General features: G+C 48.3%; 1 long non-coding RNA gene across 1 annotated transcript in view; it reads left to right on the top strand.

Moving 5' to 3' along the window:
* Positions 1-1221: 1221 nt before the first annotated feature.
* The window catches only part of LOC149458013 (uncharacterized), a 58043-nt gene continuing 31607 nt past the window's right edge, over positions 1222-27657 (top strand). The window contains exon 1 of the long non-coding RNA XR_016313530.1: positions 1222-1331. This is a non-coding gene — a long non-coding RNA (uncharacterized LOC149458013). The remainder of the gene's footprint in view (positions 1332-27657) is intronic.

Raw genomic sequence — 27657 nt, 5'->3', positions numbered from 1 at the left:
ATTATTGCAGTCATTGACACCAATTCTGGGGGTTATTATTGCAGTCATTGACACCAATTCTGGGGGTTATTATTACAGCTGCTGTCACCAACAATAAGGCCTATTTTACTCCCGTTTTCCCTTACTGTGAGTTGCAATACATTGCAAAAAATGCAGCAGGACCAAGTTACAGCCCATTTATTTTGAATGCACTTCAATGCATGAAAACATACTCCTATTGTGTGGCCCTCTGGGAGTGTTGGGGACCAAACTTGAGGCCCCCAATATTTCTCACATTGTCCACCTCTGCTTTATTTTATCAAAATCTAAAAAAATGTTTAAAGAGTAACTCCACTTATGTTGAAAAAAAAAAACATTCCTCTCTGGGTGATCTATTTTTCATTTTTGCAAAGATTTTAACAAAGTTTGTTGCAGATTCCTACCTTTTGTTATTCTGAAGAAAGAACTGTTTGTCTGTTTTCATGTGGAAAGTGAATCTAATGGGAGTGGTTTCATAATTATCAATAAGCTGCTGCACCTGCAGGGCTCTAATGAGGAAATTGCAGGGTCTGCATCCCTTAAGATGTGATTTGCTATTGAGAGTATCTCACCAAAAATTACCTTTTTGTTGTAGGGGACATCCCCAATCTGATTTGTATCTTTGTGCAGGCTTCTGGGAAAATCAGCCAATCACCCAAGCAGGAAATGATGTTTCTGCTAGGCATTCTGTACACATACTGTGTATAGAACACCTCCAGGTAGCCATATTGCATTGCATTTTACAGAAAATCATAGTGCTGCAGATTGAAAAGGAAAGGTAATTTTGAATAACACTTAATCACAATATGTCTTGTGTTGCAGTTGTATATGCTATATTATTATTTTTTTCATTTGATTATTTTTTTGCCATGAACGTTACATGCGTTACACGTTAAATTATACATGCACTTTAATCAGGTATCAAGCAGTGCTCAAAAAGGTACTATAGTCTACTAGCTGCTTGTCTAAAGTGACAGCACTTTAGTTATGTGTTTCTAATCTTCAAATTGGAGTGAAAGCTACAAAAAGCTAACAAATACTTGCTGAAAGCTTTGAAAGCTCTTCTACAAGAGTCACAAGATCTAAGATAAAAAAAAATCATATCTGTATGAATCTATATTCATATTTTCCCACACGAATTTCAGTCTTGCAGCCCTGTACAGAATACAGTGGGAGGTGACAGTTGTGCAATCACCTGTTTCACTCTTTTATAAAAGTCCTGATTTCCCTCCCTCCACTGTACTCCAACTTGAGACAGCAAAGCTGACACGTTGCAGAATCCTTACAGTTCCTTCCACGTACCTAATACACAGGTAATGGAAACTTTGTGCAAATCATTACAAAAAATCTGTTTGTCTCTATTCTATTCTGTATAGAAGTGTATTGTAGTAAAGATGACTCTCATTGCATGCTTACATTTTTAGGGTTTTCTCAATCTAGATTAATGTTTCTTAAACTATGGATCAGGACCCAAATTGTTTGTGATGGGTCACCACATAACTGTGTAGTTTATGCAAGCATGAAATCAGTGGTGAGTGGTATAGTGCCCTTATCTATATTCATATGGCACCATCTGGGACTTAGCCTATCAACAAGCCCTGGAATTCATTAAGAACTTTGTAGATGGATTAATTTAACTTTCAGTAAAGTGCATATGAATCTGTTACAAAATTGCCTCAGAATTTGGTCTGCAACACAATGCTATTACCATTTACCACCAAATGATAGTCCAATTTATCCTGAAAAAAACAAGGCATAATTAATTTGGATACACTAATCAGTGCATTGATATTTACAGTCTTGCTAATGTATGCCAAAGTTGCAAAACTGGTTTCAGGCAGTAAGATTCTTTTACCTTCGACATTACGGTGTTAATCATTAATAAGCTTGGACAGTGAAAGATGAATTACACCTTTGGATGTTAAGATTGTTTGTAGTTGCAGCAAATGAACAAGATCTTGGACCTTGGTGTCAATGGTTACTTACCTGTGAAAAGAGAGGAAAGGCTCCACTGGTTCCACACACCTGGAACTACTACTACTTGGTACCAGAACTATGCAGACATTATCATACAGAAGATCAATGCCACTGCTCAAAGGAATCTAGCAATCTCTACAGAGCCTTTCTTGACCATGTTTCCTTGAGCAATGAGCAATGGGAAATGTGGTCTCCCACTTATGCTGACCACCAATGATATGGAACATTATAATTTTATTGTCTGCATTTGTTTTCTGTTATTATTGATTTAATTTTATAGCCCCACTCCAGGCAACTGATTTACATCTAGGGGAACAATAAAGGAAGATTTACCGATCCTCTGCTCCTTCCCACAGTTATAAAAAGGAAAAAAAGCACCTCTAAGTACAGTATGTGGTACATTTATTGAAGAGCACAATAAGAAACACTCACATGATGGAAGAGAAATGAAAGGCTTTGGCATGTATAGTGAGAATGGAGGACAGGACAGACTGGTTTAGATTCATGGTGCCATTGTAAAACAATCAGGTCCTGGTGGCTATTCTTTAAAGGATATCTACACTTTTGGTGCAGATCATTTAGATGACACAAACACTGTTTGCTGCCCAGAAATGGATACTATAACTTATCTGTAATGTATAGGAAACCTGTAATGAGAAAAATCCATAGGCTACCATTACTGACCTTATTCTGAAAATAGTAGCAGCCTTCATAGTCCCTGGCTTCAGTTCTTTCTGGGTCACAATCCTGGAGAAAGCATGCTGCAAATAAAGACAGAGTGAAGCATAGAATACAGCTCTGGGTTCAGAGCCAGTGAATAAAAAAGTAAAAAAGACCCGAACTGACCCTCCAGTCTGCTCTACGGAGCTGTGGGTGTAAACAGACTTGTGTTCATTTATATCAATCTGGATCAGAGGGCAGTTTGTTATAAATGGACAGCCGGTCCGTTTACATTCAACTGCCCATAGAGTAGAGAGGGCTGTGCCCGTGTCCTCTCTGCATAAGTAGAGTGGACATGGACCTGTCATCCGCCCACTCCCCTCTGCTTGGTAGCAGATCCCCTGCTAAGCATGCATATCACAATCAGAGTCCACCCCGTGTGAAAGGGGCCTAAGGGTGCAAGATCATATTTAGACAACTGTCATTCCCAGCATAAAGGTTCTGGATTGATAACTTGTATATTACACTCATGACAGGATTCCTATAAAGAGATTAGGATGTTTGTTTACATCCTGATTCCCTTGAAGGAGCTGTTGGGACACAAGGGAGGGGTTCTTTTTTAGGCTGAATAACCCCTTAATGCCAGCTGTACTCACATATTTGCTTACAGGAGATATCCCTTGTTTGTGTTGGGAGCACATTCCCTCGGCATCCCTAGCACAATGACTGTCACCAATAGCTTCTGCTCACTGTTTACAACTGAGAGCTGGGGAGGGATTACTAATCACCCCAGCAGCCAATCACAATGATCATGTGATCAGGAATCCCACCTCTGCTTAATGGCTGCTTGATGCAGATTGTTTTGCAGCATGAAAGCCAAAAGACTGCAGGCTGCAATGAGGGGATCACATTTATTTCTACAGGTAAGGAACAGTGTGCCATTATTTTACCATCTAAAGGATATGAACTGGTGGTGTAGTTATCCTTTAAATTTCCATCTCCATCTCGAGCCGCATGGTTTGGAGAGTTCTAAGTACTCAGCTGGGAATTGTATATTGTTATTCAACATGGATGCACTTTTAAACATTAATCCAGTTGCTGGCAGACTCACTGGAAACTGGATATTGTTTTATTCAATCATAAGGATCTCACACAGGTCCAAGTGCAGCAAAGCTATGCTTTAAATCTGAGAAAGAAATGTAGTTACATAGCAACTTTGGTAGCATAGGCCAGTGTTTCTCAACCTTTTTTCAGTTAAGGTACCCTTTAAAATTATGGACAATGTCTAAGCACCCTCTAAAATTATGGACGGTCTGGAAACACCCTTTAGAATTATGGACAGTCTGGAGACACCCTTTAGAATTATGGACAGTCTGGAGACACCCTTTACATTATGGATAGTCTCGAGGCACCCTCTAAAATTATGTACAGTCTGGAGACATCCTTTAACCACTTTACAACCGTGCTATAGCCGAATGACAGCTACATCGCGGTTGTCCAGTTCTGGGAGGGCATCATATGACGTTCTCCCAGAACGTGCCCCCTGCGTGCCCCCAGTGGTGTGCACCCAGCGTTGTCAGTGATCGCTGTGTCCTACGGACACAGTAGATCACATGACTAGGTAAAAGGCCAATCACAGCTGCCTTTTACCACGTGATCATCTGTGTCCAATGACACAGCAGATCACAAAGTAAAAACAGTTGCTGGTCACAGCTTAAGGAAAGTACTGCCGATAACCGACAAATGTCACAGAGGACATCTGCCCTGATCATCGGTGGCGCCCAGCAGTGCCACTCACCAGTGCCCAGCAGTGCTGCCCAGCAGAGCCACCCAGCAATTGCACCCATCAGTGCTGCCCATCAGTGCCCACAAGCACCGTCTATTGGTGCCCATCATTGCTGCATATCAGTGCAACATCATCAGTGTCTCCTCATCAATGCCCACTGTGACGGTCGCGGCGTCGGACTCCTAGCCCTTCTCACCAACTTGTGACCGAAGGACTAGCCAATCTAAAACCGTGCACATGCGTAACAATACCACGCTCAGCTGCACCCTACGCAAAGATTTTCCAGCTAATGGACCACAATCTATGTACCGCAGCCTGAGAGCAGTTGTTACTGGGTCAGGTTAATTATGCAATTAACCCTTCACACTGCCACCACCTCCTTTTTGTACAGAGAAAGAGGAAACTCATCAATCTTAGCAGTAACACTATGATGTTTTAATAATCGTCTGTATACACACTGTCACCGCAGGCGGATGTATATAGAGGTTTAAAACACACAGTAGCACTCTTCAGAGACAGGGATTCTTAGTTTGCATTAAATAGCTTTAGAAACAGTTCAACACTTTTCAGAAAATAAGATTTATTACTAAAAATGTCAAAATGGTGTCAGCCTTGGTTTAAGCAGCATTCAAGTGTCAGAGAAACAGGGTGCCTTTTCTCCCAAAGTTGGTTCCTGATGTTAAAAAGGGAGAATTCTTCAACTTACTTCTCCAAGCATAACAGCCTTTTTTCTAGGAACCCAGCAGGGTGTCTCCTTAAAGCAGAGAACCAATTGCCTCATTTGGGGAGGAGTGTTTTAGGCAGGGACCAAATCCCTCCCAGTTTATATCATGGTCAATAACCTTCCCTAGGTACATGTAGCAGCCTAGCCACTAGTACAGGGGTGGGCAAACTTTTTGACTTGAGGACCGAAATGGGTTCATATATTGGACCCGGGGGTCGGACCAAGAGTAGATGAATGATGTGTATGTGTCATCCATAGTAAGTATAGTAATATTCCCCCATAGTAAGCATAGTAATTAATCCCCCATATAGTAATTCATCCCCCATATAGTAATTCATCCCCCATAGTAATTCATCCCCCATATAGTAATTCATCCCCCATATAGTAATTCATCCCCCATGTAGTAATTCATCCCCCATAGTAATTCATCCCCCATATAGTAATTCATCCCTCATAGTAATTCATCCCCCATAGTAATTCATCCCCTATAGTAATTCATCCCCCATATAGTAATTCATCCCCCATAGTAATTCATCCCCCATATAGTAATTCATCCCCCATAGTAATTCATCCCCCATATAGTAATTCATCCCCCATAGTAATTCATCCCCCATAGTAATTCATCCCCCATATAGTAATTCATCCCCCATATAGTAATTCATCCCCATATAGTAATTCATCCCCCATATAGTAATTCATCCCCCCTATAGTAATTCATTCCCCATATTAATTCATCCCCCATATTAAGTTCCCAAGTCCCCCCTGTGTCAATTCACTTACCTTTGCTCCGCGCGTTCCTCTCGCCGTGTTCCCACGCCGTTCCGGTGTAGCATGAAAATCTGTCTCCTATGAGGATCTGTCCCCCTCGACGTATCTGCGCATGTGCCAGTTTCAGGCATTAGCAGCCGATCGGCGATCTCCGGCACATGCGCAGATACGTCGAGGGGGACAGATCCTCATAGGAGACAGATTTTCATGCTACACCGGTCTTCAGGGCGGACTGTGAGAGGAGCCTAGCGGGAGCCTAGCTCCGCGGGCCGGATTAAAAGGTTCGCCGGCCGTATACGGCCCGCGGGCCGTAGTTTGCCCATTGCTGCACTAGTAGATTATTATGCAGAATGATATCCTGAACGTCCAGACATCAAATATGCCATACCTTACTATTTCAGCTAGAACTATATGGCTTCCTGCTCTCCTGTAGACTTTAACTAGGGGTGTAAGATATCAGGCGACTCGCATTAAACTGAGCTATCCGAATATATGTTTTGCTTTATGGTATGTATTGCCTATAAGAAATTGTGAAATTGTACGAAAAAGTGTTTTCACATGGGATATATGTTTTACGGCTATCCTGGAATGTTTTTGAAGTCCAGTGACTGCCGGGTTTATGGCTTTACAATCAGCTTCAGAGCAAGAGTTTGCCAGACACCCTGGCATCAGCTAATTGGGTTTACAACCATGAAGGATATCCAACTGTGTCCTGTGCACTTCTCGACCCAGCACACAAGGACCACATGTCACTCAACAGAGAGGGAGGGGGGAGATGATTTGGAGTGAGAAATGATACAAGATGGAGGAACTTTACCAAAATGGATGTTCGCATCCATATTTGTACGTACAATTGCTACCTATCCGTGCCACCTCATCAGTGCCCATCAGTGCTGCCTATCAGTGCAGCCTCATCAATGCTCATTGATGAAGGAGAAAAATTACCTGTTTGCAAAATTTATAAGAGAAACAAAGAAAAACATTTTTTTTTTATAGTGCAAAAAATAAAGACCCCACTGGCAATTAAACACCACCAAAAGAAAGCTCTATTTGTGTGAAAAAAAATTATAAAAGTTTCAAAAGAGTACGGTGTTTCATGACTGAGCAATTGTCATTCAAAGTGCAACAGCACTGAAAGCTAAATCTGAAACCTCCTTTGGTCTGGGCACAAAGGAGGTAAAAAGTGACCATTAGGCAAGTGGTTAAAATGATGGACAGTCTCAAGACAGTCTTGATGCACCCTATTTTAAAATGTAAAAAAAACCTATTCTAATAGTTTTATTTAAAGCAACAACATCCATACACGCAAAACACCCAGCATTAGAGGTGATTTATTCTGCCAAAGCATATACACTTTTGCACACTGGTACTGACTAGTATTCCAGTGTTTCTCTTCTCCCTTAGTTTTTCTCCATCACTCTGTTAATGTGACCCCCAGGGGCAGGGGCGTGTCAAACAAGGACACTGTGCAGGCAACTAACATCCTCCTTATCAACTGATGATGTCATTGGTTATTAATAGAGATGAGCGAATCGAAGTATCCGAAGTGGAATTCGAGTCGAATATCGGAAAAATTTCGATTCGTGCCGAATCCGAAAAACAGCCTAATTCGGACGCGCGAATCGAAATTTTTCCGAAAATGGCGGCTGACATGTGCGGCGACGGAGCGGGGATGTCGGGGAAGGCGCGCAGACAAGGCGCGCTGCCCCATAATGCATTCCTCAACGACATGTGATCGCATCAGCCAATCAGCAGCCAGCCAGCCAGCACTGTGTAATGGTCGAGGTATATATAGCGGCCATTTTGGAAATCTTCATTTGCCTGCAGTCATTGAACAGAGGCAGACCGCTCTGTACTAGGGACAGGGACAGAGTTAGGGCCACAGAAACGAGAATTGGGGACAGAGAGAAGTTACTTAGGGACAGAGAACCATTACTCAGGGACACAGACTTGTTAATGAGGGCCACAGAATCGTTATTTAGGGACAAAGAAACGCTAGTTAGGGCCACAGAATTCATACTCAGGGACAGACAGAATTGTTACTCAGTGCCAGAGAATTGTTACTTAGGGCCACAGAAACGTTATTAGGGCCACAGAATTTTTACTCAGGGACAGACAGAATTGTTACTGAGTGCCAGAGAATTGTTACTCAGGGACAGACAGAATTGTTACTGAGTGCCAGAGAATTCTTACTCAGGGCCACAGAATTCATTCTCAGGGACAGACAGAATTGTTACTCAGGGACAGACAGAATTGTTACTGAGTGCCAGAGAATTGTTACTCAGGGACAGACAGAATTGTTACTGAGTGCCAGAGAATTGTTACTCAGGGACAGACAGAATTGTTACTGAGTGCCAGAGAATTGTTACTCAGGGACAGACAGAATTGTTACTGAGTGCCAGAGAATTGTTACTCTCACAGACACAAAATTGTTACTTGCACAGACACAGAATTGTTACTTGCACAGACACACAATTGTTACTCAGGGCCACAGAATTCATACTCAGGGACAGACAGAATTGTTACTGAGTGCCAGAGAATTCTTACTCAGGGCCACAGAATTCATACTCAGGGACAGACAGAATTGTTACTCAGGGACAGACAGAATTGTTACTGAGTGCCAGAGAATTGTTACTCAGGGACAGACAGAATTGTTACTGAGTGCCAGAGAATTCTTACTCAGGGACAGACAGAATTGTTACTGAGTGCCAGAGAATTGTTACTCTCACAGACACAAAATTGTTACTTGCACAGACACAGAATTGTTACTCGCACAGAGACAGAATTGTTACTCAGGGCCACAGAATTCATACTCAGGGACAGACAGAATTGTTACTGAGTGCCAGAGAATTGTTACTCAGGGACAGACAGAATTGTTACTGAGTGCCAGAGAATTGTTACTCTCACAGACACAAAATTGTTACTTGCACAGACACAGAATTGTTACTTGCACAGACACACAATTGTTACTCAGGGCCACAGAATTCATACTCAGGGACAGACAGAATTGTTACTGAGTGCCAGAGAATTCTTACTCAGGGCCACAGAATTCATACTCAGGGACAGACAGAATTGTTACTCAGGGACAGACAGAATTGTTACTGAGTGCCAGAGAATTGTTACTCAGGGACAGACAGAATTGTTACTGAGTGCCAGAGAATTGTTACTCTCACAGACACAAAATTGTTACTTGCACAGACACAGAATTGTTACTTGCACAGACACACAATTGTTACTCAGGGCCACAGAATTCATACTCAGGGACAGACAGAATTGTTACTGAGTGCCAGAGAATTGTTACTCAGGGACAGACAGAATTGTTACTGAGTGCCAGAGAATTCTTACTCAGGGCCACAGAATTCATTCTCAGGGACAGACAGAATTGTTACTCAGGGACAGACAGAATTGTTACTGAGTGCCAGAGAATTGTTACTCAGGGACAGACAGAATTGTTACTGAGTGCCAGAGAATTGTTACTCAGGGACAGACAGAATTGTTACTGAGTGCCAGAGAATTGTTACTCAGGGACAGACAGAATTGTTACTGAGTGCCAGAGAATTGTTACTCTCACAGACACAAAATTGTTACTTGCACAGACACAGAATTGTTACTTGCACAGACACACAATTGTTACTCAGGGCCACAGAATTCATACTCAGGGACAGACAGAATTGTTACTGAGTGCCAGAGAATTCTTACTCAGGGCCACAGAATTCATACTCAGGGACAGACAGAATTGTTACTCAGGGACAGACAGAATTGTTACTGAGTGCCAGAGAATTGTTACTCAGGGACAGACAGAATTGTTACTGAGTGCCAGAGAATTCTTACTCAGGGACAGACAGAATTGTTACTGAGTGCCAGAGAATTGTTACTCTCACAGACACAAAATTGTTACTTGCACAGACACAGAATTGTTACTCGCACAGAGACAGAATTGTTACTCGCACAGAGACAGAATTGTTACTCAGGGCCACAGAATTCATACTCAGGGACAGACAGAATTGTTACTGAGTGCCAGAGAATTGTTACTCAGGGACAGACAGAATTGTTACTGAGTGCCAGAGAATTGTTACTCTCACAGACACAAAATTGTTACTTGCACAGACACAGAATTGTTACTTGCACAGACACACAATTGTTACTCAGGGCCACAGAATTCATACTCAGGGACAGACAGAATTGTTACTGAGTGCCAGAGAATTCTTACTCAGGGCCACAGAATTCATACTCAGGGACAGACAGAATTGTTACTCAGGGACAGACAGAATTGTTACTGAGTGCCAGAGAATTGTTACTCAGGGACAGACAGAATTGTTACTGAGTGCCAGAGAATTGTTACTCTCACAGACACAAAATTGTTACTTGCACAGACACAGAATTGTTACTTGCACAGACACACAATTGTTACTCAGGGCCACAGAATTCATACTCAGGGACAGACAGAATTGTTACTGAGTGCCAGAGAATTGTTACTCAGGGACAGACAGAATTGTTACTGAGTGCCAGAGAATTGTTACTCTCACAGACACAAAATTGTTACTTGCACAGACACAGAATTGTTACTCGCACAGAGACAGAATTGTTACTCAGGGCCACAGAATTCATACTCAGGGACAGACAGAATTGTTACTGAGTGCCAGAGAATTGTTACTCAGGGAAGACAGAATTGTTACTGAGTGCCAGAGAATTGTTACTCAGGGACAGACAGAATTGTTACTGAGTGCCAGGGAATTGTTACTCTCACAGACACAAAATTGTTACTTGCACAGACACAGAATTGTTACTCGCACAGAGACAGAATTGTTACTCAGGGCCACAGAATTCATACTCAGGGACAGACAGAATTGTTACTGAGTGCCAGAGAATTGTTACTCAGGGACAGACAGAATTGTTACTGAGTGCCAGAGAATTGTTACTCTCACAGACACAAAATTGTTACTTGCACAGACACAGAATTGTTACTTGCACAGACACACAATTGTTACTGAGTGCCAGAGAATTGTTACTCAGGGACAGACAGAATTGTTACTGAGTGCCAGAGAATTGTTACTCAGGGACAGTCAGAATTGTTACTGAGTGCCAGAGAATTGTTACTCAGGGACAGACAGAATTGTTACTGAGTGCCAGAGAATTGTTACTCGCACAGACACAAAATTGTTACTTGCACAGACACAAAATTGTTACTTGCACAGACACAGAATTGTTACTCGCGCAGACACAGAATTGTTACTCAGGGCCACAGAATTCATACTCAGGGACAGACAGAATTGTTACTGAGTGCCAGAGAATTGTTACTCAGGGACAGACAGAATTGTTACTGAGTGCCAGAGAATTGTTACTCAGGGACAGACAGAATTGTTACTGAGTGCCAGAGAATTGTTACTCAGGGACAGACAGAATTGTTACTGAGTGCCAGAGAATTGTTACTCGCACAGACACAAAATTGTTACTTGCACAGACACAGAATTGTTACTCGCACAGACACAGAATTGTTACTCGCACAGACACAGAATTGTTACTCAGGGCCACAGAATTCATACTCAGGGACAGACAGAATTGTTACTGAGTGCCAGAGAATTGTTACTCAGGGACACCTAATCGTTGAATTAAATAGTATGTCAGACAACATGCAGAGGAGTGGCAGAGGAGGCAATGTTTTAGGAGCGAGCAGACGTGGCAGCAGAGGAAGGGGTCGAGGCAGCAGTATTCGCAGCCAGAGGCCAGTGCTCCCGGTGTCATCCAGCGGTCGTGTCTCCACCGACAACCCTGCCGTCATTGATTGGTTGGCTCGGTCGTCTTCCTCTTCCCAGGTCACCTCTGACACCTACAGCCAACGGTCGGTGGGTACGTCAGACACAACCGTTAGTTGGCATGGCCCGGGACCAAGCCCACTGAAATCACGTGTCCTCTACCTGCCCCTGTCCTTTGCTGTTCCCTCACCAAGCGAAGTATCGCATGCTGTGGGCTCAGCCCCACTGTACAGTGAGGAAGAGCTAACAGAGGGCGGTCAGGAACGGGGGGAGACATCGGCCTTTTCAGCAGCCAAGCGAACAAGTACTGGCGAGGAGAGTGGCTCGGTAGCCGGTCTAGAGACAGGTCTGTCTCCTGACCCAGACGCAGCCGAGGGGGCTAGTAGTGAGGCGGAGACCCTACTTGATGATGAGGAGGTTGATCGCACTTGGCAGCCTCGTCGTCATCAGGCAATTTCTTCCGCATCATCAGGAGAAGAGGGTGGCAGCTTGGCAGCGAGCAAAACAGTCGGTGGGTTGCCCAGGAGACAGCAGCAGGGTCGCATCAGTGTCAGTGGAGCCAAACGTCCACGGAGTAGAGCACCAGCTCCACTGCAGCCTACCACCACGGCCAGTAGTGGTGCCGGTGCGCACGGAGGAAGTAGCAGTCAGCCAGTGAAGAGTAGCGGGGGCAAAGTTTCCTACTCGGTGGTGTGGCAATTTTTCCTCAAGCCGCCCGAGGAAGTAAACGTAGCCGTATGTCGACTATGTGGCCAGAAATGCAAGCGTGGCCAGGGGGCCCATGTTGGGACTACAGCGTTGCGTCAGCATATGCAGCGTCACCATTCGGTGGCCTGGGAAAACCGTGATAAACATACGGCGGTTCTGCCTGCCCCAGCCCCCGCTCCATCACCCGCTCCGTTACTTGCTCCGTCACCCGACGTCGTCAATCGCCCTCTATCAGCCAGTCAAGGCTCCAACACCTCTGCTGAGGGGAGTTGTCGCTCGTTGGCATCTTCCGCTCGTTCAGATGCTCCTTCTCCTGCTACTCCTCTTCTCGGATTCCGTCAACAGTCTTTCTTGGAATCCGTATCCAAGAGACAACAGTTTGCGAGCACGCACCCGACGGTGCAAAAGCTGAACGTCCTCCTGTCCAAGTTGCTGGTGCTGCAGTCCCTCCCTTTCCAACTGGTGGACTCAGCACCTTTCCGAGAAATGATGGCTTGTGCCGCGCCGCGGTGGAGAGTGCCAAGCCGTCATTTCTTTGCCCAAAAGGCAGTGCCAGCCCTGCATTCACATGTAGAAGAGATGGTGGGCCAGTCTTTGAGCATGTCGGTCTCTGCCAAAGTGCACGGCAGCGCCGACGTGTGGAGCTGTAACTACGGTCAGGGACAGTACATGTCATTTACGGCCCACTGGGTGAACGTGGTGCCGGCACAGCCGCACCAGCAACTTGGACAGGTCACGACGCTTTTGCCTCCACGTTTGCACGTCCTTGGTCCAGCAAGCATGTCCGCCTCTACCACCTCTTTTTCCGCCGTGTCCTCAGCCGCCACCCCCGTGCCAAGTCCCATTACCCGACCGGCATATCACATGTGCAGGGCGCAACGGTGTCACGCTGTGCTGCACCTGGTATGCCTTGGCGAACGTAGTCACACAGGGGAGGAACTGCTGAGTGTAATGAACAGAGAAATCGACAGATGGCTGTCTCCGCGCAAACTAAAAATCGGAACCATGTTGACTGACAACGGAAAGAACATGGTGTCTGCTCTGCGTCAAGGAAGGTTGTGCCATGCGCCATGCATGGCTCACGTGTTCAATCTGGTTGTCAAGCGGTTCCTAAAATCCACCATCCCACTGCAAGACATCCTTAAAATGTCACGTAAACTGTGCATGCATTTCAGCCATTCCTACACCGCAAAGAACACCCTCATTGAGCTGCAGCGGCAGAACGGAATTCCACAGCATCGCCTGATCTGCGACGTTGCAACAAGGTGGAATTCAACCCTACACATGTTAGACCGCCTTTACGAGCAGCGAAAGGCCATCACCGATTTCCTGATGTTACAAGCGGATAAAGGTACTCCCCTGTGTAACTTAGATGTCAGCCATTGGCAGCTCATGCGTGACACCTGCCGCTTGCTCAGGCCCTTTGAGGAGGCCACGCTATTCGTGAGTCGGCAGGACTATGGGATGAACGACGTCATTCCTCTGTTGCACGTCCTGGAACAAATGCTGTTAACAATGGCTGGTCAGGGTGCGGTAGACGTGGCGCACAGATCTCAACGCCACATGACCCCTGTGGGGGCAGGACAGGAAGAAGAGGAGGAGGTAGAGGAGGACATTTGTGCTCAGGAATTATTGAGTGAAATGGGTGGTTTTTCCACTCAGCGGACAGGAGTGGAGGAGCAGGAGCATCTGGTAGAGGAGGAGGAGGAGGAGACAGAGGACCCAGACGCACCGTGGCAGTATGCTGTGGAGATGGAGGCAGGGAGTCCCTCGCATTCCTTGGCACAAATGGCCCATAGCATGCTCGGTTGCTTGCGTAGCGACAGCCGAATAATAACCATCAGACAGAGGGATGACTTTTGGCTGTCCACCTTGTTGGACCCTCGCTACCGGTCCAAAATGGTGGCCTTTTTCACACCTGCTGAGAGGGAGGCCAAAATTACGTACTATAAAAACCACCTATGTAGTCAGTTGGTCTCTGCCTTTGTGCGCCAACGTCCATCCTCAGACACTGTGGGCCCTGTGCGCTCGCGTTCCGCTGGCATGGCAGCAGGGGAGGGGTGGGGTGGTAGGAGCAGTGGCAGCTCCACCAGCAGTGGCTGCCTCAGTCTGCAGTCGATGATGAGTAGCTTTCTTCACCAGCGCAGTGAGGAAACTACTAACCAGCCGCAGCAGCAGCAGCAGCATCAGGTGGACCTGGAGCAGGAGCTCAAACAACAGGCTTGGGCCTACTTGGACAGCACCCTGCCAACCGAGGTAGACAATCCCCTTGACTACTGGGCAACGAAACTTGACCTTTGGCCCCAACTAGCTGAATTTGCCCTTGAAAGGCTGTCATGCCCGGCCAGTAGCGTGGCATCGGAGCGCGTGTTTAGTGCGGCAGGAGGTATTGTAACTCCGCGGAGGACACGACTGTCCACCCAAAGTGTGGAGAGACTCACGTTTGTGAAAATGAATCAGGCGTGGATTAGTCTGGATTTCAAACCACCAGTTCCTGACACAACTGACTAAATCCGCCATGAATCATGCCTCAAACATGTGCCACTTTCAGGTCTCCTCACACTGCTGGTGTGTTTAATTTTTTGACATAGGGTGCTGGCAGATTACGGGCCTCCTATAGCTGCTGCCAGGCCCCTAATCTGCCATAGGCCCCTATATACCGCCTCCTCATGCTGCTGCCAAGTCCAGAGTCTCTCATGGGTCCCTGTACGGCCTCCCATTGCTGCTGTCTCCATCGCCACACTCTGCTGCCATGTGCCACTTTCAGGTCTCTTCACACTGCTGGTGTGTTAAATTTTTTGACATAGGGTGCAGGCAGATTACGGGCCTCACATAGCTGCTGCCAGGCCCCTAATCTGCCATGGGCCCCTATATACCGCCTCCTCATGCTGCTGCCAAGTCTAGAGTCTCTCATGGGTCCCTGTACGGCCTCCCATTGCTGCTGTCTCCATCGCCACACTCTGCTGCCATGTGCCACTTTCAGGTCTCTTCACACTGCTGGTGTGTTAAATTTTTTGACATAGGGTGCAGGCAGATTACGGGCCTCACATAGCTGCTGCCAGGCCCCTAATCTGCCATGGGCCCCTATAAACCGCCTCCTCATGCTGCTGCCAAGTCTAGAGTCTCTCATGGGTCCCTGTACGGCCTCCCATTGCTGCTGTCTCCATCGCCACACTCTGCTGCCATGTGCCACTTTCAGGTCTCTTCACACTGCTGGTGTGTTTAATTTTTTGACATAGGGTGCTGCAAGATAACGGGCCTCACATAGCTGCTGCCAGGCCCCTAATCTGCCATGGGCCCCTATATACCGCCTCCTCATGCTGCTGCCAAGTCCAGAGTCTCTCATGGGTCCCTGTACGGCCTCCCATTGCTGCTGTCTCCATCGCCACACTCTGCTGCCATGTGCCACTTTCAGGTCTCTTCACACTGCTGGTGTGTTAAATTTTTTGACATAGGGTGCAGGCAGATTACGGGCCTCACATAGCTGCTGCCAGGCCCCTAATCTGCCATGGGCCCCTATAAACCGCCTCCTCATGCTGCTGCCAAGTCTAGAGTCTCTCATGGGTCCCTGTACGGCCTCCCATTGCTGCTGTCTCCATCGCCACACTCTGCTGCCATGTGCCACTTTCAGGTCTCTTCACACTGCTGGTGTGTTTAATTTTTTGACATAGGGTGCTGCAAGATAACGGGCCTCACATAGCTGCTGCCAGGCCCCTAATCTGCCATGGGCCCCTATATACCGCCTCCTCATGCTGCTGCCAAGTCCAGAGTCTCTCATGGGTCCCTGTACGGCCTCCCATTGCTGCTGTCTCCATCGCCACACTCTGCTGCCATGTGCCACTTTCAGGTCTCTTCACACTGCTGGTGTGTTTAATTTTTTGACATAGGGTGCTGCAAGATAACGGGCCTCACATAGCTGCTGCCAGGCCCCTAATCTGCCATGGGCCCCTATATACCGCCTCCTCATGCTGCTGCCAAGTCCATAGTCTGTCATGGTCCCTGTACGGCCTCCCATTGCTGCTGTCTCCATCGCCACACTCTGCTGCCATGTGCCACTTTCAGGTCTCTTCACACTGCTGGTGTGTTAAATTTTTTGACATAGGGTGCAGGCAGATTACGGGCCTCACATAGCTGCTGCCAGGCCCCTAATCTGCCATGGGCCCCTATATACCGCCTCCTCATGCTGCTGCCAAGTCCAGAGTCTGTCATGGTCCCTGTACGGCCTCCCATTGCTGCTGTCTCCATCGCCACACTCTGCTGCCATGTGCCACTTTCAGGTCTCTTCACACTGCTGGTGTGTTAAATTTTTTGACATAGGGTGCAGGCAGATTACGGGCCTCACATAGCTGCTGCCAGGCCCCTAATCTGCCATGGGCCCCTATATACCACCTCCTCCTGCTGCTGCCAGGTCCAGAGTCTCTCATGGGTCCCTGTACGGCCTCCCATTGCTGCTGTCTCCATCGCCACACTCTGCTGCCATGTGCCACTTTCAGGTCTCTTCACACTGCTGGTGTGTTAAATTTTTTGACATAGGGTGCTGCAAGATAACGGGCCTCACATAGCTGCTGCCAGGCCCCTAATCAGCCATGGGCCCCTATACCGCCTCCTCCTGCTGCTGCCAGGTCCAGAGTCTCTCATGCCATGTGCCACTTTCAGGTCTCTTCACACTGCTGGTGTGTTAAATTTTTTGACATAGGGTGCAGGCAGATTACGGGCCTCACATAGCTGCTGCCAGGCCCCTAATCTGCCATGGGCCCCTATATACCGCCTCCTCATGCTGCTGCCAAGTCCAGAGTCTGTCATGGTCCCTGTACGGCCTCCCATTGCTGCTGTCTCCATCGCCACACTCTGCTGCCATGTGCCACTTTCAGGTCTCTTCACACTGCTGGTGTGTTAAATTTTTTGACATAGGGTGCAGGCAGATTACGGGCCTCACATAGCTGCTGCCAGGCCCCTAATCTGCCATGGGCCCCTATATACCGCCTCCTCATGCTGCTGCCAAGTCCATAGTCTGTCATGGTCCCTGTACGGCCTCCCATTGCTGCTGTCTCCATCGCCACACTCTGCTGCCATGTGCCACTTTCAGGTCTCTTCACACTGCTGGTGTGTTAAATTTTTTGACATAGGGTGCAGGCAGATTACGGGCCTCACATAGCTGCTGCCAGGCCCCTAATCTGCCATGGGCCCCTATATACCGCCTCCTCATGCTGCTGCCAAGTCCAGAGTCTGTCATGGTCCCTGTACGGCCTCCCATTGCTGCTGTCTCCATCGCCACACTCTGCTGCCATGTGCCACTTTCAGGTCTCTTCACACTGCTGGTGTGTTAAATTTTTTGACATAGGGTGCAGGCAGATTACGGGCCTCACATAGCTGCTGCCAGGCCCCTAATCTGCCATGGGCCCCTATATACCACCTCCTCCTGCTGCTGCCAGGTCCAGAGTCTCTCATGGGTCCCTGTACGGCCTCCCATTGCTGCTGTCTCCATCGCCACACTCTGCTGCCATGTGCCACTTTCAGGTATCTTCACACTGCTGGTGTGTTAAATTTTTTGACATAGGGTGCTGCAAGATAACGGGCCTCACATAGCTGCTGCCAGGCCCCTAATCAGCCATGGGCCCCTATACCGCCTCCTCCTGCTGCTGCCAGGTCCAGAGTCTCTCATGCCATGTGCCACTTTCAGGTCTCTTCACACTGCTGGTGTGTTTAATTTTTTGACATAGGGTGCAGGCAGATTACGGGCCTCACATAGCTGCTGCCAGGCCCCTAATCTGCCATGGGCCCCTATATACCGCCTCCTCATGCTGCTGCCAGGTCCAGAGTCTCTCATGGGTCCCTGTACGGCCTCCCATTGCTGCTTTCTCCATCGCCACACTCTGCCATGTGCCACTTTCAGGTCTCCTCACACACTGCTGGTGTGTTGAATTTTTTGACATAGGGTGCTGGCAGATTACGGGCCTCCCATAGCTGCTGCCAGGCCCCTAATCTGCCATGGGCCCCTATATACCGCCTCCTCATGCTGCTGCCAAGTCCAGAGTCTGTCATGGGTCCCTGTACGGCCTCCCATTGCTGCTGTCTCCATCGCCACACTCTGCCATGTGCCACTTTCAGGTCTCCTCACACACTGCTGGTGTGTAGAATTTTTTGACATAGGGTGCTGGCAGATTACGGGCCTCCCATAGCTGCTGCCAGGCCCCTAATCTGCCATGGGCCCCTATATACCGCCTCCTCATGCTGCTGCCAAGTCCAGAGTCTGTCATGGGTCCCTGTACGGCCTCCCATTGCTGCTGTCTCCATCGCCACACTCTGCCATGTGCCACTTTCAGGTCTCCTCACACTGCTGGTGTGTTGAATTTTTTGACATAGGGTGCTGGCAGATTACGGGCCTCCTATAGCTGCTGCCAGGCCCCTAATCTGCCATGGGCCCCTATATACCGCCTCCTCATGCTGCTGCCAAGTTCAGAGTCTGTCATGGGTCCCTGTACGGCCTCCCATTGCTGCTGTCTCCATCGCCACACTCTGCCATGTGCCACTTTCAGGTCTCCTCACACTGCTGGTGTGTTGAATTTTTTGACATAGGGTGCTGGCAGATTACGGGCCTCCTATAGCTGCTGCCAGGCCCCTAATCTGCCATAAGCCCCTATATACCGCCTCCTCATGCTGCTGCCAAGTCCAGAGTCTGTCATGGGTCCCTGTACGGCCTCCCATTGCTGCTGTCTCCATCGCCACACTCTGCCATGTGCCACTTTCAGGTCTCCTCACACACTGCTGGTGTGTTGAATTTTTTGACATAGGGTGCTGGCAGATTACGGGCCTCCTATAGCTGCTGCCAGGCCCCTAATCTGCCGTAGGCCCCTATATACCGCCTCCTCATGCTGCTGCCAGGTCCAGAGTCTCTCATGGGTCCCTGTACGGCCTCCCATTGCTGCTGTCTCCATCGCCACACTCTGCCATGTGCCACTTTCAGGTCTCCTCACACTGCTGGTGTGTTCCATTTTTTGTCATAGGGTGCTGGCAGATTATGGGCCTCCCATAACTGCTGCCAGGCCCCTAATCTGCCATGGGCCCCTATACCGACTCCTCATGCTGTGACGTTGCAACAAGGTGGAATTCAACCCTACATATGTTAGACCGCCTTTACGAACAGCAAAAGGCCATCACAGATTTCCTGATGTTAAAAGCAGATAAAGGTACTCCCTGTGTAACTTAGATGTCAGCCATTGGCAGCTCATGCGTGACACCTGCGCTTGCTCAGGCCCTTTGAGGAGGCCACGCTATTCGTGAGTCGGCAGGACTATGGGATGAACGACGTCATTCCTCTGTTGCACGTCCTGGAACAAATGCTGTTAACAATGGCTGGTCAGGGTGCGGTAGACGTGGCGCACAGATCTCAACGCCACATGGCCCCTGTGGGGGCAGGACTGGAAGAAGAGGAGGAGGTAGAGGAGGACATTGGTGCTCAGGAATTATTGAGTGAAATGGGTGGTTTTTCCACTCAGCGGACAGGAGTGGAGGAGCAGGAGCATCTGGTAGAGGAGGAGGAAGAGGAGACAGAGGACCTAGACGCACCGTGGCAGTATGCTGTGGAGATGGAGGCAGGGAGTCCCTCGCATTCCTTGGCACAAATGGCCCATAGCATGCTCGGTTGCTTGCGTAGCGACAGCCGAATAATAACCATCAGACAGAGGGATGACTTTTGGCTGTCCACCTTGTTGGACCCTCGCTACCGTTCAAAAATGGTGGCCTTTTTCACACCTGCTGAGAGGGAGGCCAAAATAACGTACTATAAAAAACACCTATGTAGTCAGCTGGTCTCTGCCTGTCTGCGCCAACGTCCATCCTCAGACACTGTGGGCCCTGTGCGCTCGTGTTCCGCTGCCATGGCAGCAGGGGAGGGGTGGGGTGGTAGGAGCAGTGGCAGCTCCACCAGCAGCGGCTGCCTCAGTCTGCAGTCGATGATGAGTAGCTTTCTTCACCAGCGCAGTGAGGAAACTACTAACCAGCCGCAGCAGCAGCAGCAGCATCAGGTGGACCTGGAGCAGGACCTCAAACAACAGGCTTAGGCCTACTTGGACAGCACCCTGCCAACCGAGGTAGACAATCCCCTTGACTACTGGGCAACGAAACTTGACCTTTGGCCCCAACTAGCTGAATTTGCCCTTGAAAGGCTGTCATGCCCGGCCAGTAGCGTGGCATCGGAGCGCGTGTTTAGTGCGGCAGGAGGTATTGCAACTCCGCGGAGGACACGACTGTCCACCCAAAGTGTGGAGAGACTCACGTTTGTGAAAATGAATCAGGCGTGGATTAGTCTGGATTTCAAACCACCAGTTCCTGACACAACTGACTAAATCCGCCATGAATCATGCCCCAAACATGTGCCACTTTCAGGTCTCCTCACACTGCTGGTGTGTTCCATTTTTTGTCATAGGGTGCTGGCAGATTACGGGCCTCCCATAGCTGCTGCCAGGCCCCTAATCTGCCATGGGCCCCTATACCGCCTCCTCATGCTGCTGCCAAGTCCAGAGTCTCTCATGGGTCCCTGTACGGCCTCCCATTGCTGCTGCCTCCATCGCCACACTCTGCCATGTGCCACTTTCAGGTCTCCTCACACTGCTGGTGTGTTCCATTTTTTGTCATAGGGTGCTGGCAGATTACGGGCCTCCCATAGCTGCTGCCAGGCCCCTAATCTGCCATGGGCCCCTATACCGCCTCCTCATGCTGCTGCCAGGTCCAGAGTCTCTCATGGGTCCCTGTACGGCCTCCCATTGCTGCTGTCTCCATCGCCACACTCTGCCATGTGCCACTTTCAGGTCTCCTCACACTGCTGGTGGGTTCCATTTTTTGTCATAGGGTGCTGGCAGATTACGGGCCTCCCATAGCTGCTGCCAGGCCCGTAATCTGCCATGGGCCCCCGTACCGACTCCTCATGCTGCTGCCAGGCCCGTAATCTGTCATGGGCCACTGTTGTCGCTTGTTGGCATATTCCGCTCGTTCAGATGCTCCTTCTCCTGCTACTCCTCTTCACGGATTCCGTCAGCAGTCTTTCTTGGAATCCGTTTCCAAGAGACAACAGTTTGCGAGCACGCACCCGACGGTGCAGAAGCTGAACGTCCTCCTGTCCAAGTTGCTGCTGCCAGGCTCGTAATCTGTCATGCGCCCCTGTACCGCCTCCTCATGCTGCTGCCAGGTCCAGAGTGTGTCATGGGCCCCCGTACCGACTCCTCATGCTGCTGCCAGGCCCGTAATCTGTCATGGGCCCCTGTACCGCCTCCCCATGCTGCTGCCAGGTCCAGAGTGTGTCATGGGTCCCTGTACGGCCTCCCATTGCTGCTGCCAGGCCCGTAATCTGCCATGGGCCCCTGTACCGACTCCTCATGCTGCTGCCAGGCCCGTAATCTGTCATGGGCCCCTGTACCGCCTCCTCATGCTGCTGCCAGGTCCAGAGTGTGTCATGGGTCCCTGTACGGCCTCCCATTGCTGCTGTCTCTATCGCCACACTCTGCCATGTGCCACTTTCAGGTCTCCTCACACTGCTGGTGGTTTCCATTTTTGTCATAGGGTGCTGTATGGCCTCCCATTGCTGCTGCCTCCACCGCCACACTGTGGCTCCACACTCTGGTTTTGGCCCCGTGACTGCCCAAATGAGTGAAGTGTGCGGTGATTCTAAGATCGACGGCACTCATCTGCATGTCATACTGACTGACAGTATTATTTCTCTTCCCCAGCAGACTCCAAGGGCATTTAAATTAAAGGTACAGTGTTCTGCACTAATATTAAGTCTCTCTGAAGCCTAGAAACACCCTTTTTTAAGTTAAATTCACAGCGAATTTATTCGACTCGAATCGAATATTGTCCACGAATTCGCCGAATCAGTCGAATCGAATTTTTCATTTCTTCGCTCATCTCTAGTTATTAAGATACCAGCATCTAGAAGGTTGTAAGGGTGTACAATGAAAACCTCTGGCTTTGTGTTACTAAAAGACAGCTTGTTTCACCCGCTGGCTTGTATACAAATTTTGGGCAATTTTTAGACATTTTGCCAAGGCACCCCTGAAGAAACCTCAAGACACCCCAAGGTGTCTGGGCATCCTGGTTGAAAAAGGCTGGTACATACCACTAAAAATGTAAAGATGAAAACTATATATCTGAAACTTTGATGGCACTCCTCAGTCCAATATCCTCCATGTTCCATCTTGATTATCTTGATTTGTTAACGTGTCATTAAATAAAGCTCATCCCACAACGCCCAAATTCATCTGCCACTGTATACTAGATGACCTCTATCACCTAAATTCGCCCTTAGCTCCACTGTCTGCGAGAAGTCTCTCTTCTGCTATAACGAATATACTCCTCAATTTAACCTCTTCTTTTGCACTCACACAGTGCTCACAGTCCTCCAGCCACACCAATGGAAACACCCTGGACCTCGTTTTCTCCCATCTCTGCACCCTCCACAACTTCACAAACACCGTTTTCCCTCTCTCTGACCACAACCTCATTACGTTCTCCGTCTCCCAGTCCTATAACGCCTCCTCCCCCAAATGTCAAACCATCACCAGCCGTAACCTCCGCAACCTGAACCCTGGTCCCTCTCCATTCTGCAGCTGACCGTCTATACGACAGTATCCTTCCACTGTCATGCCCTGACCTGGCCACTACTGCATACAACGACTTGCTGTCAGCTGCCTTAGACTCCTTAGCACCCCTAACCACACGTAGCATTAGACCCCGACCGCTTCCACCCTGGCAGAACGACCACACTAAAAATCTTAAACGACGCAGTCGTGCGCTGGAGCGATTATGGCGCAAAACTAGATCGCCTCGAGTGTTCTCCCTCTACAAATCTGCCTTCCTCACCTACACCTCCTCCCTCCATGCCGCCAAACAAGCCTACTTCGTAACCCTCATCAACACCCTCTCCACCTGTCCTCGCCGGCTCTTCTCCACTTTCAACGCCCTACTCTCTCCCCCCCACCCCCACCCAGTACCTCACTCACTGCCCACGAGATTGCCAATCACTTCCAAAATAAGATCGACGCAATCCGTAAGGACATCACCAATGCTCAACCTACCTTCCCACCTAGCCTCCCTCCCACCATAACCCCACCAACTCTCCCCTCCTCTGACCTCACAACCGCCCTATCTCCCACCACACCTAACAACCCGCACACTATAACCTCCCCAACACTTCGCTCCTTCAGCCTTGCTACCACTGAAGAGGTCACCAAGGTCTTCTCAGAAGCCCGCCTCACCACTTGCCCCCTTGACCCTGTTCCCACACAACTCCTCCGGTCACCCTCCTCCTCCATCCTACGCTCCCTCATCCACATCTTCAATCTCTCTCTCTCTACTGGCGCATTCCCCTCCCCCCCTAAAGCACCTCTCCCTGCTGCCATTCACTTCCAAGCTCCTTGAGCCCTTAGTCTACAATCGCCTATGCGCCAACCTCACTGACAACAACCTCCTTGATCCACTACAGTCTGGCTTCCGTCCCCTACACTCCACCGAAACCGCCCTACTCAAAATCACTAATGACCTGCTAACCGCCAAAGCTAATGGCCACTACTCAGTCCTCTTACTCCTCGACCTTTCCGCGGCCTTCGACACAGTCAACCACCCCCTCCTCCTCAACAAGCTACACTCCCTCGGCATCAGAGACTCTGCTCTCTCCTGGCTCTCCTCCTATCTATCCCAACACTCCTTCAGCGTTACCTATAACGCTACCACCTCCCCCTCTCTCCCCCTCTCTGTTGGGGTCCCCCAAGGCTTGGTCCTCGGGCCCCTTCTCTTCTCCATCTACACCTCCTCCCTCGGCAAACTGATACATTCCCATGGCTTCAATCACTTCTACGCCGATGACATGCAAATTTACCTCTCCCCTCCTCGCCTCACCCCTTCCGTCTCCACCCGTATCACCCACCTATTGAACGACATATCAGACTGGATATCACTCCATTTCCTCAAATTGAACCATTCCAAAACCGAGCTCCTGATTTTCCCCCCAGCCCGTGCCCCCTTCCCCCCCACCCTCTCCATCATGACCAACAACGTCACCATCAGTCCCACCCCGCAAGCCAAAGCCCTAGGTGTCACTCTAGACTCAAACCTGTCCTTCCAACCCCATGTCCAATCATGTCCTAACCCCAGATTCTACTAAACTACTCGTTCACTCCGTTATTATCTCACGTCTGGACTACTGCAACTCCCTTCTCACCGGCCTACCTCGTCGCAGACTATCCCCGCTTCAGTCTATCCTGAACTCAGCGGCCAGACTCATCCACCTTACCAACCGCTCCGCATCTGCCACCCCCCTCTGTCATTCCCTCCACTGGCTCCCGATTGCCCAACGCATTAAAGTCAAACTACTAACACAGACATACAAAGCCATTTATAACGCTGCCCCAAACTACCTTACCGACCTGATACCCAAATACCACCCAACCCGTAATCTTCTCTCCTCACAAGACCTCCTACTTTCTAGCTCCCTGGTCTCCACCTCCCACGCCCGACTGCAGGACTTCTCCAGGACTTTGCCCATCCTCTGGGACTCACTACCCCAATCCTTCAGACTGTCACCTACCCTCCTCACCTTTAGGTGCACCCTGAAAACCCATCTCTTCAGGGAAGCCTACTCCGCCCTCACCTAACAGCCGATCTCCTCCTACCACTTCATCCCCCACAGCCACTTCCTCCTGTACCACTATTCCCTCCCTCCTAGATTGTAAGCTCGAAAGAGCAGGGTCCTTGACCCCCTCGTGTTTTGTATTGTTACTGTATTGTCTCATGTACTGTCCCCCGCTATAATGTACAGCACTGAGCAAACCTTTTAGCGCTATATAAATACTGTATAATAATAATAATATATATACAGTATATGGAACATGCGACAAGCGACTTTTTCCCTACCCATCCATTTCATGAATGGCTAGTCTATCAAAATCTTTTTTTTGGAGTGTATTATTCCTTTTTGGGGATACATTGTCATCAGCTGGTTTTGAGAGATTGTAATGTGTATGTAAATGCTTATTTGTTCCTTATTGGTCTATAAAACATACTACTGAAAGTGTTTTGTTATATCTGTATAACAAATACAAGAATAAAACCTGTTAATTCTGCCAGAAACTCAGAGCTGTCCTATTTCCTGTGCATACTTCATGTGTTATCTCAAGGAGTCTAATTAGCCCTCCCAGTACTTACCTCGGGACTACGGAATGATTATTCTTTCTGCTGTGGAGTCTAATTAGCCCTCACAGTACTTACCTTGGGACTACGGAATGATTCGTCTTTATGTTGTGGAGTCTAACTTGCCCTCCCAGTACTTATCTTGGGACTACAGAACAATTATTCTTTCTGCTGTGGAGTCTAATTAGCCCTCACAATACTTACCTTGGAACTACAGAATTATTAGTCTTTTTGTTGTGGACTAAAATGTACCATCCCAGTACTTATCTTGGGACTATGGAATTATTCATCTTTATTTTGTGGAGTCTAATTAGCCCTGCGTGAATTGGCCAAACTAATGTTTTTAGTCTATTTTCACTTCTGAGCAAATGTTCTTTTATTACAGGCATCAATTACATTTATTTGCTAATTCTCTAAAATTGGTACATTGTATCTGTTGTTACAGACTTATGTATCTCCTAGGCTCCTCAGCTCCCTCTAGAGCAAGAGTGTCAAACTCAATTTCATTGCAGGCTGCATCAGCATTATGGTTGCCCTCAAAGGGCTGGTTGTATCTGTAAGCAGGGGCGGACTGACAATTCATGGGGCCCCCGGGCAATAGGGGATCATGGGGCCCCTGTGTCCTTGCCCAAACTCAAAAAAGGCTATGAAAAAGGTACCAAGGGCATTTCATGGGGCCCCCTACTGACCCCGGGCCCTCAGGCAGTGCCCGAGTTTCCAAATGGTCAGTCCGCCCCTGTCTGTAAGACTAGATGTCTAGAGCACTATCAGAAGGCAAGATTCATCCACCCACCATTACATCACAGTGTACCACTCCTCACTTTGTGCTGCTGCCTGGAAGAAGCTGGAGGTGGCGCTGGGAAGCAGAAAGTGCAGAGTCTGGAGGAGAACCAGAGGAGGGCTGGAGTCTGCTGAATGCTGAGACCAAGGGAAGCGGAGGAGAGGGGGTGCTGTGGCTGCACAGAGAGGCACAGGATCTTTAGGGGGAGTCTTTGCTGCTGACTTCTGAGAGGTGGGGAGGGCAGAAATGAGCCTCTCCATGGCTTCAGGGAGAAGCACAGGATCTAGCAGAGTTCTGTCCTCCTCTCTGCTGCAGACTGCTGAGACAAAGTGGGGGTGGAGACGAGGTGGGTGCCATAGCTGAAGGAGAGTCGAGAGGGCACATGAAATGGGCAGGTGGGCCAGACTCTATCATGGGCTTTTTTGTTTGACATATGTGATCTAGAGACACAGCAATAATAACTGGCATTGGATGTAATCATTTCCCTCACTTTCCAAAACAAAAGAAAATAAGAGGAAAACACTTCTATGTTAATGCTGTGACTAAGGCCAATCTGATTTACAGTAAGACCTGCTAAAAAGCCAATACATCTGTTGCTTAAAATTGCCATTAAAACAGGCAATCATTTTTTTAGTGATGTGATAGCTTGACTGACAATTACTCTATCTTTGGTGGTCAGTAGCATTTTAAAACACACCACCATCCTCATTGGTGGCCATTAGCATGTTAAGCCTCCCCTTCCAAAACAATCCCACAACATTGGTGTTCAGTGGCACTTTAACCCCCTCTTCCTTGAATAGCAATCCTTCCCTCTTACAACAGATGGTGGGATCAAAGGCATTGTGAGATAGGGGTATTTACAAATGGAGACTCATAGATGCAGTACACTTGACCGGAGCTTGTTAACTACAATAGACAGTCAGGTCGAATAGAATATATTGGAAGTTAAATAGAATAGGTTAGAATAGAAAAGAACACAAAATAAAATAATAGAATAGAAAGAAATAGCATAGAATAGATTAAAACAGAAAGGAATATAACCGTCTTCCGAAATTTGAATTTTGAATAGATTAAATTTGATTTTGATTAGAATAGAAAAGTATAGAGTAGAAAAGAAAGGAATAGCATAGAAAAGACTATAGAATAGAAAGACTATAACCGACTTCTGAAATTCAAATTTTGAATAGAATAAATTAGAATTGGAATGCTGATTCTATACTGTTCCACTCCGTTGAAATTGAATTTGAATTAGAAAACGAATAAACGCAACGAGATTAAACATATTCTGAAAATGAATTAAAAT

The sequence above is a fragment of the Staurois parvus genome, unplaced genomic scaffold (assembly GCF_062004578.1).
Source record: "Staurois parvus isolate SC_StPar_1 unplaced genomic scaffold, SC_StPar_1.0 ptg000298l, whole genome shotgun sequence".
NCBI classification, from domain to species: domain Eukaryota; kingdom Metazoa; phylum Chordata; class Amphibia; order Anura; family Ranidae; genus Staurois; species Staurois parvus.
The sequence above is the reverse complement of the archived record's forward strand: the minus strand, read 5'-3'. Positions and strand labels throughout refer to the sequence as shown.